The sequence below is a fragment of the Uranotaenia lowii genome, chromosome 1, assembly GCF_029784155.1.
Source record: "Uranotaenia lowii strain MFRU-FL chromosome 1, ASM2978415v1, whole genome shotgun sequence".
Lineage (NCBI taxonomy): Eukaryota > Metazoa > Arthropoda > Insecta > Diptera > Culicidae > Uranotaenia > Uranotaenia lowii.
The window spans coordinates 23,411,932-23,430,991 of NC_073691.1; the positions used below are offsets into that span (position 1 = coordinate 23,411,932).

The window sequence follows — 19,060 nt, forward strand, 5'->3', positions numbered from 1 at the left end:
CTTTTTTATGATGGACTATATCTGCCCAAGCCTGCTGCGACGTGATGAAGCAGAAAAAAATACTCACCAAATGACAACGAATAGCGCAAGCTACACCTGAGACGGTGACAGTCCGCATTCCGGTGCTTTTCCCGGCCCGGTGACAAATGACAGAAGCAATCTAAACCTAGTAGAGTCGAAGCCACGTGGCCACTCGGGGATAGTGCTCGCCATTTTAATATGGTTTCGTGAAGATGGAAAGGTAAAAATGAATAAAAAAGTGACTGTAGGATTGGAATGATTGCTTTTAGAAAGTCATTCTCAGTTTGTGATGCAGAAGCTTTCATAACTATGAAAAACGACAAAAACAAAAATAACAAAAATAACAAAAATAACAAAAATGACAAAAATGACAAATTATAAAAATTACAAAAATGAAAAAATAAAAAAAATGAAAAAAATGACAAAAATGAAAAAAATGACAAAAATGACAAAAATGACAAAAGTGACAAAAATGCCAAAAATGACAAAAATGACAAAAATGACAAAAATGACAAAAATGACAAAAATGACAAAAATGACAAAAATGACAAAAATGACAAAAATAAAAAAAAATGACAAAAATGACAAAAATGACAAAAATGACAAAAATGACAAAAATGACAAAAATGACAAAAATGACAAAAATGACAAAAATGACAAAAATGACAAAAATGACAAAAATGACAAAAATGACAAAAATGACAAAAATGACAAAAATGACAAAAATGACAAAAATGACAAAAATGACAAAAATGACAAAAATGACAAAAATGACAAAAATGACAAAAATGACAAAAATGACAAAAATGACAAAAATGACAAAAATGACAAAAATGACAAAAATGACAAAAATGACAAAAATGACAAAAATGACAAAAATGACAAAAATGACAAAAATGACAAAAATGACAAAAATGACAAAAATGACAAAAATGACAAAAATGACAAAAATGACAAAAATGACAAAACTGACAAAACTGACAAAAATGACAAAAATGACAAAAATGACAAAAATGACAAAAATGACAAAAATGACAAAAATGACAAAAATGACAAAAATGACAAAAATGACAAAAATGACAAAAATGACAAAAATGACAAAAATGACAAAAATGACAAAAATGACAAAAATGACAAAAATGACAAAAATGACAAAAATGACAAAAATGACAAAAATGACAAAAATGACAAAAATGACAAAAATGACAAAAATGACAAAAATGACAAAAATGACAAAAATGACAAAAATGACAAAAATGACAAAAATGACAAAAATGACAAAAATGACAAAAATGACAAAAATGACAAAAATGACAAAAATGACAAAAATGACAAAAATGACAAAAATGACAAAAATGACAAAAATGACAAAAATGACAAAAATGACAAAAATGACAAAAATGACAAAAATGACAAAAATGACAAAAATGACAAAAATGACAAAAATGACAAAAATGACAAAAATGACAAAAATGACAAAAATGACAAAAATGACAAAAATGACAAAAATGACAAAAATGACAAAAATGACAAAAATGACAAAAATGACAAAAATGACAAAAATGACAAAAATGACAAAAATGACAAAAATGACAAAAATGACAAAAATGACAAAAATGACAAAAATGACAAAAATGACAAAAATGACAAAAACGACAAAAACGACAAAAATGACAAAAATGACAAAAATGACAAAAATGACAAAAATGACAAAAATGACAAAAATGACAAAAATGACAAAAATGACAAAAATGACAAAAATGACAAAAATGACAAAAATGACAAAAATGACAGAAATGACAGAAATGACAGAAATGACAAAAATGACAAAAATGACAAAAATGACAAAAATGACAAAAATGACAAAAATGACAAAAATGACAAAAATGACAAAAATGACAAAAATGACAAAAATGACAAAAATGACAAAAATGACAAAAATGACAAAAATGACAAAAATGACAAAAATGACAAAAATGACAAAAATGACAAAAATGACAAAAATGACAAAAATGACAAAAATGACAAAAATGACAAAAATGACAAAAATGACAAAAATGACAAAAATGACAAAAATGACAAAAATGACAAAAATGACAAAAATGACAAAAATGACAAAAATGACAAAAATGACAAAAATGACAAAAATGACAAAAATGACAAAAATGACAAAAATGACAAAAATGACAAAAATGACAAAAATGACAAAAATGACAAAAATGACAAAAATGACAAAAATGACAAAAATGACAAAAATGACAAAAATGACAAAAATGACAAAAATGACAAAAATGACAAAAATGACAAAAATGACAAAAATGACAAAAATGACAAAAATGACAAAAATGACAAAAATGACAAAAATGACAAAAATGACAAAAATGACAAAAATGACAAAAATGACAAAAATGACAAAAATGACAAAAATGACAAAAATGACAAAAATGACAAAAATGACAAAAATGACAAAAATGACAAAAATGACAAAAATGACAAAAATGACAAAAATGACAAAAATGACAAAAATGACAAAAATGACAAAAATGACAAAAATGACAAAAATGACAAAAATGACAAAAATGACAAAAATGACAAAAATGACAAAAATGACAAAAATGACAAAAATGACAAAAATGACAAAAATGACAAAAATGACAAAAATGACAAAAATGACAAAAATGACAAAAATGACAAAAATGACAAAAATGACAAAAATGACAAAAATGATAAAAATGACAAAAATGACAAAAATGACAAAAATGACAAAAATGACAAAAATGACAAAAATGACAAAAATGACAAAAATGACAAAAATGACAAAAATGACAAAAATGACAAAAATGACAAAAATGACAAAAATGATAAAAATGACAAAAATGACAAAAATGACAAAAATGACAAAAATGACAGAAATGACGAAAATGACGAAAATGACAAAAATGACAAAAATGACAAAAATGACAAAAATGACAAAAATGACAAAAATGACAAAAATGACAAAAATGACAAAAATGACAAAAATGACAAAAATGACAAAAATGACAAAAATGACAAAAATGACAAAAATGACAAAAATGACAAAAATGACAAAAATGACAAAAATGACAAAAATGACAAAAATGACAAAAATGACAAAAATGACAAAAATGACAAAAATGACAAAAATGACAAAAATGACAAAAATGACAAAAATGACAAAAATGACAAAACTGACAAAACTGACAAAAATGACAAAAATGACAAAAATGACAAAAATGACAAAAATGACAAAAATGACAAAAATGACAAAAATGACAAAAATGACAAAAATGACAAAAATGACAAAAATGACAAAAATGACAAAAATGACAAAAATGACAAAAATGACAAAAATGACAAAAATGACAAAAATGACAAAAATGACAAAAATGACAAAAATGACAAAAATGACAAAAATGACAAAAATGACAAAAATGACAAAAATGACAAAAATGACAAAAATGACAAAAATGACAAAAATGACAAAAATGACAAAACTGACAAAACTGACAAAAATGACAAAAATGACAAAAATGACAAAAATGACAAAAATGACAAAAATGACAAAAATGACAAAAATGACAAAAATGACAAAAATGACAAAAATGACAAAAATGACAAAAATGACAAAAATGACAAAAATGACAAAAATGACAAAAATGACAAAAATGACAAAAATGACAAAAATGACAAAAATGACAAAAATGACAAAAATGACAAAAATGACAAAAATGACAAAAATGACAAAAATGACAAAAATGACAAAAATGACAAAAATGACAAAAATGACAAAACTGACAAAACTGACAAAAATGACAAAAATGACAAAAATGACAAAAATGACAAAAATGACAAAAATGACAAAAATGACAAAAATGACAAAAATGACAAAAATGACAAAAATGACAAAAATGACACAAAAATGACACAAAAATGACACAAAAATGACACAAAAATGACACAAAAGTAACACAAAAATGACACAAAAATGACACAAAACTGACACAAAAATGACACAAAAATTGACACAAAAATTGACACAAAAATTGACACAAAAATGACACCAAAATAACACCAAAATGGCTTCAAAATGACCTTTAAATGAAAAAAATGACACAAAAATGACACAAAAATGACACAAAAATGACACAAAAATGACACAAAAATGACACAAAAATGACACAAAAATGACACAAAAATGACATAAAAATTACATAAAAATTACATATAAATGACTTAAAAATTACATATAAATGACTTAAAAATGACACAAAAACGACACAAAAATGGCACAAAAATGACACAAAAATGACACAAAATGACACAAAAATGACACAAAAATTACACAAAAATGACACAAAAATGACACAAAAATGGCACAAAAATGGCACAAAAATGACATGAAAATGACACAAAAATGACAGAAAAATGACACAAAAATGACACAAAAATGACACAAAAGTAACACAAAAATGACACAAAAATGACACAAAAATGACACAAAACTGACACAAAAATGACACAAAAATTGACACAAAAATTGACACAAAAATTGACACAAAAATGACACCAAAATAACACCAAAATGGCTTCAAAATGACACAAAAATGACACAAAAATGACACAAAAATAACACAAAAATGACACAAAAATGACACAAAAATGACACAAAAATGACATAAAAATTACATAAAAATTACATATAAATGACTTAAAAATTACATATAAATGACTTAAAAATGACACAAAAACGACACAAAAATGGCACAAAAATGACACAAAAATGACACAAAATGACACAAAAATGACACAAAAATTACACAAAAATGACACAAAAATGACACAAAAATGGCACAAAAATGACACAAAAATGACATGAAAATGACACAAAAATGACAGAAAAATGACACAAAAATGACACAAAAATGACACAAAAGTAACACAAAAATGACACAAAAATGACACAAAACTGACACAAAAATGACACAAAAATTGACACAAAAATTGACACAAAAATTGACACAAAAATTGCCACAAAAATGACACCAAAATAACACCAAAATGGCTTCAAAATGACCTTCAAATGACAAAAATGACACAAAAATGACACAAAAATGACACAAAAATGACACAAAAATGGCACATAAATGACACAAAAATGACACAAAAATGACACAAAAATGACACAAAAATGACACAAAAATGACACAAAAATGACACAAAAATGACACAAAAATGACACAAAAATGACATAAAAATTACATAAAAATTACATATAAATGACTTAAAAATTACATATAAATGACTTAAAAATGACACAAAAACGACACAAAAATGGCACAAAAATGACACAAAAATGACACAAAATGACACAAAAATGACACAAAAATGACATAAAAATGGCACAAAAATGACACAAAAATGACACAAAAAGGACACAAAAATGACACAAAAATGGCACAAAAATGGCACAAAAATTATATAAAATGACACAATAATGACACCAGAAAAGAAACACAAAAATGACAAAAAATGTATAAAAATTACACAAAAATGACCCAAAAATGACACAAAAATAACATCAAAATGATACAAAAATGACACAAAAATGACACAAAAATGACACAAAAATACACAACAATGACTCAAAAAATGACATAAAAAAAACATAAAAATGACATAAAAATGACTTAAAAAATACCTTAAAAATGACCTTAAAAATGACACAAAAATGACAAAAAATGTCACAAAAATGTCACAAAAATGACACAAAAATGACAGAAAAATGACACAAAAATGACACAAAAATGACACAAAAATGACACAAAATGACACAAAAATGACACAAAAATGACACAAAAATGACACAAAAATGACACAAAAATGACACAAAAATGACACAAAAATGACACAAAAATTACACAAAAATGACACAAAAATGACACAAAAATGGCACAAAAATGACACAAAAATGACATGAAAATGACACAAAAATGACACAAAAATGACACAAAAATGACACAAAAATGACACAAAAGTAACACAAAAATGACACAAAAATGACACAAAACTGACACAAAAATGACACAAAAATTGACACAAAAATTGACACAAAAATTGACACAAAAATGACACCAAAATAACACCAAAATGGCTTCAAAATGACCTTTAAATGAAAAAAATTACACAAAAATGACACAAAAATGACACAAAAATGACACATAAATGACACAAAAATGACACAAAAATGACACAAAAATGACACAAAAATGACACAAAAATGACACAAAAATGACATAAAAATTACATAAAAATTACATATAAATGACTTAAAAATTACATATAAATGACTTAAAAATGACACAAAAACGACACAAAAATGGCACAAAAATGACACAAAAATGACACAAAATGACACAAAAATGACACAAAAATTACACAAAAATGACACAAAAATGACACAAAAATGGCACAAAAATGACACAAAAATGACATGAAAATGACACAAAAATGACACAAAAATGACACAAAAATGACACAAAAATGACACAAAAGTAACACAAAAATGACACAAAAATGACACAAAACTGACACAAAAATGACACAAAAATTGACACAAAAATTGACACAAAAATTGACACAAAAATTGACACAAAAATGACACCAAAATAACACCAAAATGGCTTCAAAATGACCTTTAAATGACAAAAATGACACAAAAATGACACAAAAATGACACAAAAATGACACAAAAATGACACATAAATGACACAAAAATGACACAAAAATGACACAAAAATGACACAAAAATGACACAAAAATGACACAAAAATGACACAAAAATGACACAAAAATGACACAAAAATGACACAAAAATGACACAAAAATGACACAAAAATGACATAAAAATTACATAAAAATTACATATAAATGACTTAAAAATTACATATAAATGACTTAAAAATGACACAAAAACGACACAAAAATGGCACAAAAATGACACAAAAATGACACAAAATGACACAAAAATGACACAAAAATGACATAAAAATGGCACAAAAATGACACAAAAATGACACAAAAAGGACACAAAAATGACACAAAAATGGCACAAAAATGGCACAAAAATTATATAAAATGACACAATAATGACACCAGAAAAGAAACACAAAAATGACAAAAAATGTACAAAAATTACACAAAAATGACCCAAAAATGACACAAAAATAACATCAAAATGATACAAAAATGACACAAAAATGACACAAAAATGACAGAAGAATACACAACAATGACTCAAAAAATGACATAAAAAAAAACATAAAAATGACATAAAAATGACTTAAAAAATACCTTAAAAATGACCTTAAAAATGACACAAAAATGACAAAAAATGTCACAAAAATGTCACAAAAATGACACAAAAATGACAGAAAAATGACACAAAAATGACACAAAATGACACAAAAATGACACAAAAATGACACAAAAATGACACAAAAATGACACAAAAATGACAAATATGGGAAAATGGAAAAATTGACAAAAATTGGTTGAAAAAATGACAAAAATGTAATTTCATAAAATTAAAAAAAAACTAGATCCTAAAAGGTGTTAAATAAGTGTTTACAAGAAAGTTAGAAAGTTTTCTCGCCTCCGGCGGAAATTAGTCTTACATCACCCTAGGCTTGAGACATTTTATTTATCGACTAGTTTTTAATTATAAATTTAGATTTGAAATTCAATTAACCTTTTGCATTTAAACTCTAAACTTGACATACAAAAACCCTACATCGCCTTTAGAATGGGTTTTTATTCAGAAATGTTACCTATCAATTTCAGAATTTGAAACCTACCATTTTGAATTCAGAATTAATTCATCGAATACTAATTTTATACATCAACAAGTTGAAAGCTATGTATCATGACTTACGATGTTCATCAGAATCAGCAAATCTAAATCTAAAGCCTCGTATCCTTTATTTTATTACTAAAGATTTTCATCTACCGAAAAAATGAGCTGAAATAAAATATTTTTCATCAAATCAATTTCAGTCTCAATTTTGTTTTGCGTTTCTTGTTCTTCTTAAAGCTCAACAGTACATTGAAAAACGTTTGATAAATTACACAAAGTCACAAATTTAATATCCTTCGAGGTGCAAAGAATTTAAAAGGTAATTTTGACTAATTTGGGTGCCCTTGAACTACATGTGCAATTTTTCTATAAGCTTTTGTTTTTTGGATAACTTTTGCGAATATTTTGAAATCATTTCAGAAATTTATGCGTTGTTTTTGACAAAACTTTAAAACTAAAACGAAAAATTTTAAAATTAAGGTATGAATGAATTATCAGTTTTCCTCAAGACTTCAAGTCAATTTGAGCTCTACGAAAAAAGTTATAGAGTTTTTCAATTTGTGAAGTTTTTTTTACCGGATGAAAATCCTCAAAATAAAAATGAAGTTTTTAACCAAATTGAATTTAATATAACTTTTAAGCAAAAATCTAATTGTTTTGCAAGTTTGAACAATTTTTTTCAATGATTTCCTTTCGTTGTTTAGCTTTATCCAGTAGTGTCAGAAGTATTTGTATTGTTATCTTTTCAAACTTTCATAAACTGTTAAACATTTGAAATATTATTCCTCAATTGAATTAAAATGGGTATAATAAAAAAAATAAGAATCTGATTTTTTTCTGTAACTATAAATTTGTTACTTCATCAGATATCAATGATTCATTTCACTTAAAACTGATACATTTCAAAGCTTCTTCATATCAACAAAACGCAAGGTGATAGACAAAATTCAATCATAGGCGCTAAAATGATGTTCTTTCAAGTTAACAATTAAATTCTTTTTTGTTTTTTTTTTAAATAATTAGAAATAATTAGTTTTTGAAAAAAATCCTTCTAAAATATTTAAAAACTTATCTTTTTATCTTCATATGTCGTTTTAATTTTCAAATAAATTTACCAAATTTGAAAGTTAAACTATTTAAATTAAATGAAATATTTTTCATAAGTTTGTCTTTGTTTTTTTATTCAGAATTTTTGTTTTCTGAAAACATAATCTTCTGCCATTGAAACTATAATTTAAATAAGAATAACATAGTTTCCACTTTTTGTCCTTTTCAACCCAATATTCCAATTGATTGCGACATAATATTCAGATCTTGAAATATTAACATTTAAAACATTCGATTGAAAATTTATAAACGTTTCTCTAATTTTCATTATATTAAATCATGTTTTTTAATCGATAATGATTTTTACTGATTTGATTCGAAGTAGCAACTTTAAAGTTAAATTTTGATTAAGATTTTTTTAGTTTTTTTGATAATTCTGTGCAATAAATTGGTTTGGAAATCAATTTCCATATTTCTTGTATATTTTTGGTTTTTTATTATTTTTGGTTGAATTTGAATTTCGAAAACCCCCCCCCATGGACGGGTCCCTCGCACGGGCCTGCTCTCGATTGTCGATTTTCCTTTCTCGACGTTCGACTGTCGACTTGCAGCTCTTGACTTTCGACTCTCAATACTCAAATTTCGACTGACGACTCTCGACTGTCGATTCAACCTTTAACTTTGATTTTTCAATTTTAAACTCTGAAAACTTTGACAATTTTGACAATTTCGACTATTTTGACAATTTTGACAATTTCTACAATTTTGACAATTCTGAAGATTAGGACAATTTCGAAAATTTTGACAACTTTGTCAATTTTGACAATTGACAATTTTGACTATTATAAAAATTTTGACAATTTTGACAATTTGACAATTTTGATAATTTTGACAATTTTGACAATTTTTACATTTGTGACAAATTTGACAATTTTGACAATTTTGACAATTTTGACAATTTTGACAATTTTGACAATTTTGACAATTTTGACAATTTTGACAATTTTGACAATTTTAAAAATTTTGATGATTTTGAAAATTCTGACAATTATGACAGTTTTGACAGTTTTGACAATTTTGACAATTTTGACAATTTGACAACTGTTACAATTTTGACAATTTTGACTATTTTGAAAACTTGGCTGTCGACTCTTGATTCAAGATTCTTGATTCTCGACTCTCGTTTCTCAACTTCCGACTCTTGACCCTAACTTTGGACTCTATATTTTCGACTTTCGACCCCGTCTCCAGACTTTCGATTTGAGAACTATTCACTCTAGATTTTGGACAATCGCAACTCGACTGTCGAATATCAATTCTCGACTTTCGACTCTCAATACTCGACTCCCAACTCCTGGTTTCTGACTTTCGATTTAGGACTTAGGACTTCAGACTTTCAACTTTCGATTTTCGATTCTTTACTTTTGACTCCCAATTTCGACTCTTGAAACTCAACTCTCAACTCTTGACTTTCAACTTTTGATTTTCGATTCCCAATTTGGACCCTTGAAACTCAACTCTCAATTTTTCACTTTTGACTCTCGACTCTGTCTTTCGAATTTCGACTCTTCACTATAGACTCTGATCTTCAAATTCTTGGCACCGGACTTACGAATATTAAGTCTCGTCTTTCAACTCTCGACTCTCGTCTCTCAGCTCTGGGATTAAGAATCATCACTCTCAGTTGATGACTCTCGACTTTAAAATCTCAACTTGATCTAAATCTCGATTTTAAAATCTCAACCTCGACTCTCGGTTCTTGACTTTCGACTTTCAATTTTCAACTCTCGATTATCAACTCCCGTCTTCCAACTGTCGACTTAATTCGTTTTTTTTTTCATTTATTGCTATAATCGAAAAAATAAAAAAAAAGAAAAACCGACCAGTATCTAATATCGAGATGAAAGTACCTCACACATACATTTTCCTATAGCTTTTCCAGTGTTGAAATAGATACTTAAAATTTTGATGCTTACCAAAATTTAGAATTTTTTTTCCTAGTTTGAGCTGTATGTTTCATCGAGAACAGACGAGATAGCTCTGATAATAATATATCGATTACCTCATTTTCTAGTAAGCCCACTAGAAATTTCAAATTAATAATCCTTCCCTAGTTAAACGAGTAAATACACCAAATATTCTCAACCACGCTTCGCCATATTGAAACCGCGAGCGCCAAAATTGGGTTTCAATTTACACGACCTAACACCCGCTTTTAGGAACCTACTCGAAACCAATTCAACTGGATAGAAAGAGCACATTATCCCCCTCGGATAAGAGTAAACATATTTTGGAACACCCATCCGCGGGTCACACCCTCGCACGCACACCTTCCCCCTCGAGCGGAGAATGATGAAGCTAGTTTGTGGAACCTTTGAAATTTTGCCAACGACGACGGTTTCGGAGGAGGAAATCCACCCAACTTCCGTCCGACAGCCTCCTCCTAACTAAATGTTCTCCTGGTTCGAGATTCACCGTTTTGCATACATATTTCAAACGCCAGCCATGGCATCACGTGCGCAATAAACACTGATTAATTCAATCACCCTTTTCGTTCGTTGTCGAAAATACATGTGAGCTTCTTTGAAGATTTTTCTTCTTCGGTTATTTTGGGCGATACATTTTCGGCATGTGTTATTCTTTCAAAAAGAAATGAATTAATTAATTTCAGAATAAAATTTTCTAATCATAAAGGAAATTTTCACCATAAGAAAAACAAATTGTAGATCGAAAAACGGAAACAACGCTTAATAATCACAGCAACCTTTGAACGAAAAATCTCGAATCTCAGTGTACCGGTACGGATTGCTTAAATTTTGACAGCGCCTACGAGGAAGAAAACGGGTCAAACTCTTTCTGACTGACAGCCAGCAGCCGACGGATTCCGACTAAGGCGTGTGAAAAGTGCTGTTGTAAACCTGTAAGCTAATTTGTAAACATTGGTGGGTGGAGGAGAAGGAGTCGTAGAAGTAGGATTTGCTTTTTCGGGTTGTTATTGTTGTTGTTACTATTTTCCCACAAGCTTTACGCACGGTGGAATTCGGAATAATTCGGCATTGGAGGACGTTTCGCGCTTTTCGTTTCCATTCCAATGCAGTGGGTAGGATGCTGGTGGTGCTGCCAGGCTGAGCTGAATGGAGGAGTGTTAATCACACTGATTAGGTTAGAATTCATGAAGCAATCATTTCGAATGGAGCTAGCGAGACACGGGATTGTGGATGTTTGAAACGCTTGAACAAATTTCCAAAGATAATACACTTGAGGGAGACAGGAGGAAAGCGCGCAAAGGCTGTTTCTGAAGTTTCTCGACCGACAGATTGAAATGTTTCGATGTTTTGATTCAAATTAAATTTAATTTTGTATTTCTTTCGTGTGTTATTTTTAACAATATTTTTTTCTCATTTTTGTGTCACTTTACTATACATTATATCAATATATTACTACATATTGATGAGTTTGTCAAGGGATAGAGTCGACAGTCAAAAATCGACAGTCTATAAGTGGAAAACCGGGAATCAAGAGTCATGAATCAAGAATCAAGAATAGAGAATTGGTCAAGTGTCCAGAGAATCGATAGCTGATAGTCGAGTGTCGAGAGTCGATGTACGAAAGTCGAATATTGAGAGTCAAGAAATTGTAATTCGAGAGGGAAGAGTCGAGATTCGATAGTTATCAATCAAGAGGATTGAGCCGAGAGTCGACAGTCGAGAATCAAGAGTCGACAGTCGACAGTCGAGAGTGAGAGTCGAGTGTCACGAGTCAAGAGTCGAGAGTCGAGAGTCAAGAGTCGAGAGTCGAGAGTCAAGAGTCGAGAGTCGAGAGTCGAGAGTCGAGAGTCGAGAGTCGAGAGTCGAGAGTCGAGAGTCGAGAGTCGAGAGTCGAGAGTCGAGAGTCGAGAGTTAGGAGTCGAGAGTCGAGAGTCAAGAGTCGAGAATCGAGAGTCGAGAGTCGAGAGTCGAGAGTCGAGAGTCGAGAGTCAGGAGTCGAGAGTCGAGAGTCAGGAGTCGAGAGTCGAGAGTCGAGAGTCGGGAGTCGAAAGTCGAGAGTAGAGAGTCGAGAGAAGAGAGTCGAGAGTCAAAAGTCAAGAGTCGAGAGTCGAGAGTGGAGAGTGGGGAATGGAGAGTGGGGAATGGAGAGTGGGGAATGGAGAGTGGGGAATGGAGAGTGTGGAATGGAGAGTGGGGAATGGAGAGTGGGGAATGGAGAGGTGGGAATGGAGAGTGGAAAGTAGATAGAGGAAAGTGGAGTGTGGAAAGTGGAGAGTGGATAGTGTAGAGTAAAAAGTGGAGAGTAGAGAGTGGAGAATGAAGAGTAGAGAGTGGAGAGTGGAGAGTTGAGAGTGAAGAGTAGAGAGTGGAGAGTGGAGAGTGGAGAGTAGATAGAGGAAAGTGGAGGGTGGAGAGTGGAGAGTTGAGAGTGAAGTGTGTAAAGTGGAGAGTGGAGAGTGGAAAGTGGAGAGTGGAGAGTGGAAAGTGCAGATAGAAGAGAGTGGAGAGTAGATAGAGGAGAGTGGAGAGTGGAGAGTGGAGAGTGAAGAGTGGAGAGTGGAGAGTGGAGAGTGGAGAGTGGAGAGTGGAGAGTGGAGAGTGGAGAGTGGAGAGTGGAGAGTGGAGAGTGGAGAGTGGAGAGTGGAGAGTGGAGAGTGGAGAGTGGAGAGTGGAGAGTGGAGAGTGGAGAGTGGAGAGTGGAGAGTGGAGAGTGGAGAGTGGAGAGTGGAGAGTGGAGAGTTTAGAGTGGAGAGTTTAGAGTGGAGAGTGGAGAGTGGAGAGTGGAGAGTGGAGAGTGGAGAGTGGATAGTGGAGAGTGGAGAGTGGAATGTGGAGAGTGGAGAGTGGAGAGTGGAGAGTGGAGAGTGGAGAGTGGAGAGTGGAGTAGAGAGTAGAGTATGGAGAGTTGAAAGTCGAGAGTCGAGAGTCAAGAGTTGAGAGTTGAGAGTTGAGAGTCGAGAGTCAAGAGTCGAGAGTCAAGAGTCCAGAGTCGAGAGTCGAGAGCAACGTTCGGAAAATCGCTCAAGAAAAGCAATCAGGAATGGTTTCAAGCTAGAATGATGCTTCCTCCGAGTGCTGTTATACGCACGTGGTGAAAGTACCCATTGAATATATGTCGAAAATCAACACTAACTTGATACAAGAAGATATACCATGCCCCATCGGAGGCTACCGTTGCTATTCGTCACGTGGCTAATCGACGGTGATCGACATACTTGGTGATACATTTTGAACGTCGCTCCCTCAATCATTCCTGAACGTCTATCCTCGCATCATTGTTGATAATGCTCGTTATTGATAGACGATCATTAATGTTTCAAAAGGAAAAATCTGAATAAATACCAGGACCACATGTTCAAAAAACCTGTAGCACATGCTGGACAGTTCATTGCGGTTACCTAGTCGTGATTTTGTCCTTCTAGGCAAGGCGAAAAATAAAAAATCATCTGATAGCCTACATAGATCGCTCAGAACTGATTCATATCAGTTATGATCCTAAAGGTTGAAAGTTGTCAAGGGAAGGAAATCAGCATCGAGACGTTCGTTGCTGATAGTCTGCGTCCTTTTTTACCTCATCATGTATCGCAAAAGTGTTTCAAATACGGAAGCGTCGTTGTCATGCATGATTGTTTGTATGATTTGGTTGAAGAAGGAAAATTTGACTGCTTTGATTTTTTGGCTCTGAATGTAGTCAAGCATGGCTCCGTGAAAATGATTGATATTCTGAACATTAGTCGAGAGTCGACAGTCGAGAGTCGATAGTCGAGAGTGAGAGTCAAGATTCGACAGTCGAGAGTGAGAGTCGAGAGTCGAGAATCGATAGTGAAGGGTCGAGAATCGATATTGAAGGGTCGAGAGTCGAGAGCCAAGTGGAAAAGAAATCGCACATACTAAATCGAGTCGGAAAAGTAAGAGAGAGCAGTAATCTTGTCTTGCAGCATTATTTTCCCCTTATTCTTTGTAGTATCAGCAGCTGAATCAGTAGTACTTCATCATCAACATAGTCGACGGTAAAATTGCGCCTGGAGAGAGATGTTAACAAAAGTATAATAAATACACTACCGAAAGCCATCACTATTCTGAGTCGATTTTTGGACAAAAAAAGGAAAATTTTTAAGAACGATGTTCTACTTCTTTTTATTATTTATAGTAAATTGGTAAGCCGAAAAAAATCACCTCGAATTAGAAAATTAATTCGAGTCGATCTAAATCGACTCAACTTTTCCTAACCAAGTAGGCGACAATACGAACGACCTCAGCGAGCGCGAGCAGGCAACAAAAGTCCACGTGGGCCATGAGGTGAGAATTTAATGGCCAACCGTGATTTTCAGCTATTTTGCCATTCCTTTTCCTTCACATTCTTTGTACTCTACCGGGCCATGTTTTTCGCCAAACTCGGTAGGTCGCCCCCGTTTACTATCCATGGCTTACTAGGATGCCGCATTACCTCAGTATCATACACCCGGCCGGCCCCGGTCGAAAAGTCAAAAGTCAATATCCATTAGGGGTGAATTTCCTGGCTACTGAGACGAAAAATTACAACTAAATAAAGGAGGCCTTGGGGACGTAGAAGGAAAAACAGCGAAGGGTGAATATCCCCCCCCCCCCAGTAAACATCGTCCCTTTGTGTCGTCGTTATCGTTGTTGGCACATTACTGATACTAATGGAGGAAAAGATTAAGGTTGATGTTCGTTTTTTTTGTACAGGTAATGTGACATTAAATTCGAATCAGATAAAACTAATTTACTGTAAATGAAAGTATATGAAATTTGTTTGATTTAATGAAATTGAGAGTTCGGTTTTCAGTTCACGTTCTTGTGTTTAAATTTGAAAGGAAATTTCAAATTTATGTTGATAAAAAACAAATTTACATTTTACACGTTTATTTCCATTTAATCATTTATGTTAAAAAAAATTACCATCACGGGGCCATTTCAATCATATTTGATGTAACAGTTTAAAGAAAATTACTCAAAGTTCTAGAATTAAATGGATGATCTAGAATTTCCTAAATTTTTAAAGGGTTGAAAGGTTGAAAAAGTTGACAATGACAATTGAATGCGATAGCCATCATTCTTTGAAATTGTTCGGTTCTATATTCAAACCAAACGGAAGCCTTATAAACTATTTGCTAACCAAAAAGCTTTTAGAAATTCAAAATTTTCTATTTAAGGAATCCATAAAACTCTAAGACATGTTAATTAAGTAAAAAATGACAAAAATGGCAAAAATGACAAAAATGACGAAAATGACAAACGTCAAAAAAGACAAAAATGACAAAAACGACAAAAATGACAAAAATGACAAAAATGACAAAAATGACAAAAATGACAAAAATGACAAAAATGACAAAAATGACAAAAATGACAAAAATGACAAAAATGACAAAAATGACAAAAATGACAAAAATGACAAAAATGACAAAAATGACAAAAATGACAAAAATGACAAAAATGACAAAAATGACAAAAATGACAAAAATGACAAAAATGACAAAAATGACAAAAATGACAAAAATGACAAAAATGACAAAAATGACAAAAATGACAAAAATGACAAAAATGACAAAAATGACAAAAATGACAAAAATGACAAAAATGACAAAAATGACAAAAATGACAAAAATGACAAAAATGACAAAAATGACAAAAATGACAAAAATGACAAAAATGACAAAAATGACAAAAACGACAAAAATGACAAAAATGACAAAAATGACAAAAATGACAAAAATGACAAAAATGACAAAAATGACAAAAATGACAAAAATGACAAAAATGACAAAAATGACAAAAATGACAAAAATGACAAAAATGACAAAAATGACAAAAATGACAAAAATGACAAAAATGACAAAAATGACAAAAATGACAAAAATGACAAAAATGACAAAAATGACAAAAATGACAAAAATGACAAAAATGACAAAAATGACAAAAATGACAAAAATGACAAAAATGACAAAAATGACAAAAATGACAAAAATTACAAAAATGACAAAAATGACAAAAATGACAAAAATGACAAAAATGACAAAAATGACAAAAATGACAAAAATGACAAAAATGACAAAAATGACAAAAATGACAAAAATGACAAAAATGACAAAAATGACAAAAATGACAAAAATGACAAAAATGACAAAAATGACAAAAATGACAAAAATGACAAAAATGACAAAAATGACAAAATGACAAAAATGACAAAAATGACAAAAATGACAAAAATGACAAAAATGACAAAAATGACAAAAATGACAAAAATGACAAAAATGAAAAAAAAGGACAAAAATGACAAAAATGACAAAAATGACAAAAATGACAAAAATGACAAAAATGACAAAAATGACAAAAATGACAAAAATGACAAAAATGACAAAAATGACAAAAATGACAAAAATGACAAAAATGACAAAAATGACAAAAATGACAAAAATGACAAAAATGACAAAAATGACAAAAATGACAAAAATGACAAAAATGACAAAAATGACAAAAATGACAAAAATGACAAAAATGACAAAAATGACAAAAATGACAAAAATGACAAAAATGACAAAAATGACAAAAATGACAAAAATGACAAAAATGACAAAAATGACAAAAATGACAAAAATGACAAAAATGACAAAAATGACAAAAATGACAAAAATGACAAAAATGACAAAAATGACAAAAATGACAAAAATGACAAAAATGACAAAAATGACAAAAATGACAAAAATGACAAAAATGACAAAAATGACAAAAATGACAAAAATGACAAAAATGACAAAAATGACAAAAATGACAAAAATGACAAAAATGACAAAAATGACAAAAATGACAAAAATGACAAAAATGACAAAAATGACAAAAATGACAAAAATGACAAAAATGACAAAAATGACAAAAATGACAAAAATGACAAAAATGACAAAAATGACAAAAATGACAAAAATGACAAAAATGACAAAAATGACAAAAATGACAAAAATGACAAAAATGACAAAAATGACAAAAATGACAAAAATGACAAAAATGACAAAAATGACAAAAATGACAAAAATGACAAAAATGACAAAAATGACAAAAATGACAAAAATGACAAAAATGACAAAAATGACAAAAATGACAAAAATGACAAAAATGACAAAAATGACAAAAATGACAAAAATGACAAAAATGACAAAAATGACAAAAATGACAAAAATGACAAAAATGACAAAAATGACAAAAATGACAAAAATGACAAAAATGACAAAAATGACAAAAATGACAAAAATGACAAAAATGACAAAAATGACAAAAATGACAAAAATGACAAAAATGACAAAAATGACAAAAATGACAAAAATGACAAAAATGACAAAAATGACAAAAATGACAAAAATGACAAAAATGACAAAAATGACAAAAATGACAAAAATGACAAAAATGACAAAAATGACAAAAATGACAAAATGACAAAAATGACAAAAATGACAAAAATGACAAAAATGACAAAAATGACAAAAATGACAAAAATGACAAAAATGACAAAAATGACAAAAATGACAAAAATGAAAAAAAAGGACAAAAATGACAAAAATGACAAAAATGACAAAAATGACAAAAATGACAAAAATGACAAAAATGACAAAAATGACAAAAATGACAAAAATGACAAAAATGACAAAAATGACAAAAATGACAAAAATGACAAAAATGACAAAAATGACAAAAATGACAAAAATGACAAAAATGACAAAAATGACAAAAATGACAAAAATGACAAAAATGACAAAAATGACAAAAATGACAAAAATGACAAAAATGACAAAAATGACAAAAATGACAAAAATGACAAAAATGACAAAAATGACAAAAATGACAAAAATGACAAAAATGACAAAAATGACAAAAATGACAAAAATGACAAAAATGACAAAAATGACAAAAATGACAAAAATGACAAAAATGACAAAAATGACAAAAATGACAAAAATGACAAAAATGACAAAAATGACAAAAATGACAAAAATGACAAAAATGACAAAAATGACAAAAATGACAAAAATGACAAAAATGACAAAAATGACAAAAATGATAAAAATGACAAAAATGACAAAAATGACAAAAATGACAAAATTGACAAAAATGACACAAAAAT

At 30.0% G+C, this 19,060-nt stretch overlaps 1 protein-coding gene across 3 annotated transcripts in view; it reads left to right on the forward strand.

Annotated features, from left to right (window-relative positions):
- Nucleotides 1–19,060, forward strand: part of LOC129740640 (uncharacterized) — a 315,420-nt gene that overhangs the window by 56,064 nt on the left and 240,296 nt on the right. The window lies entirely within an intron of this gene.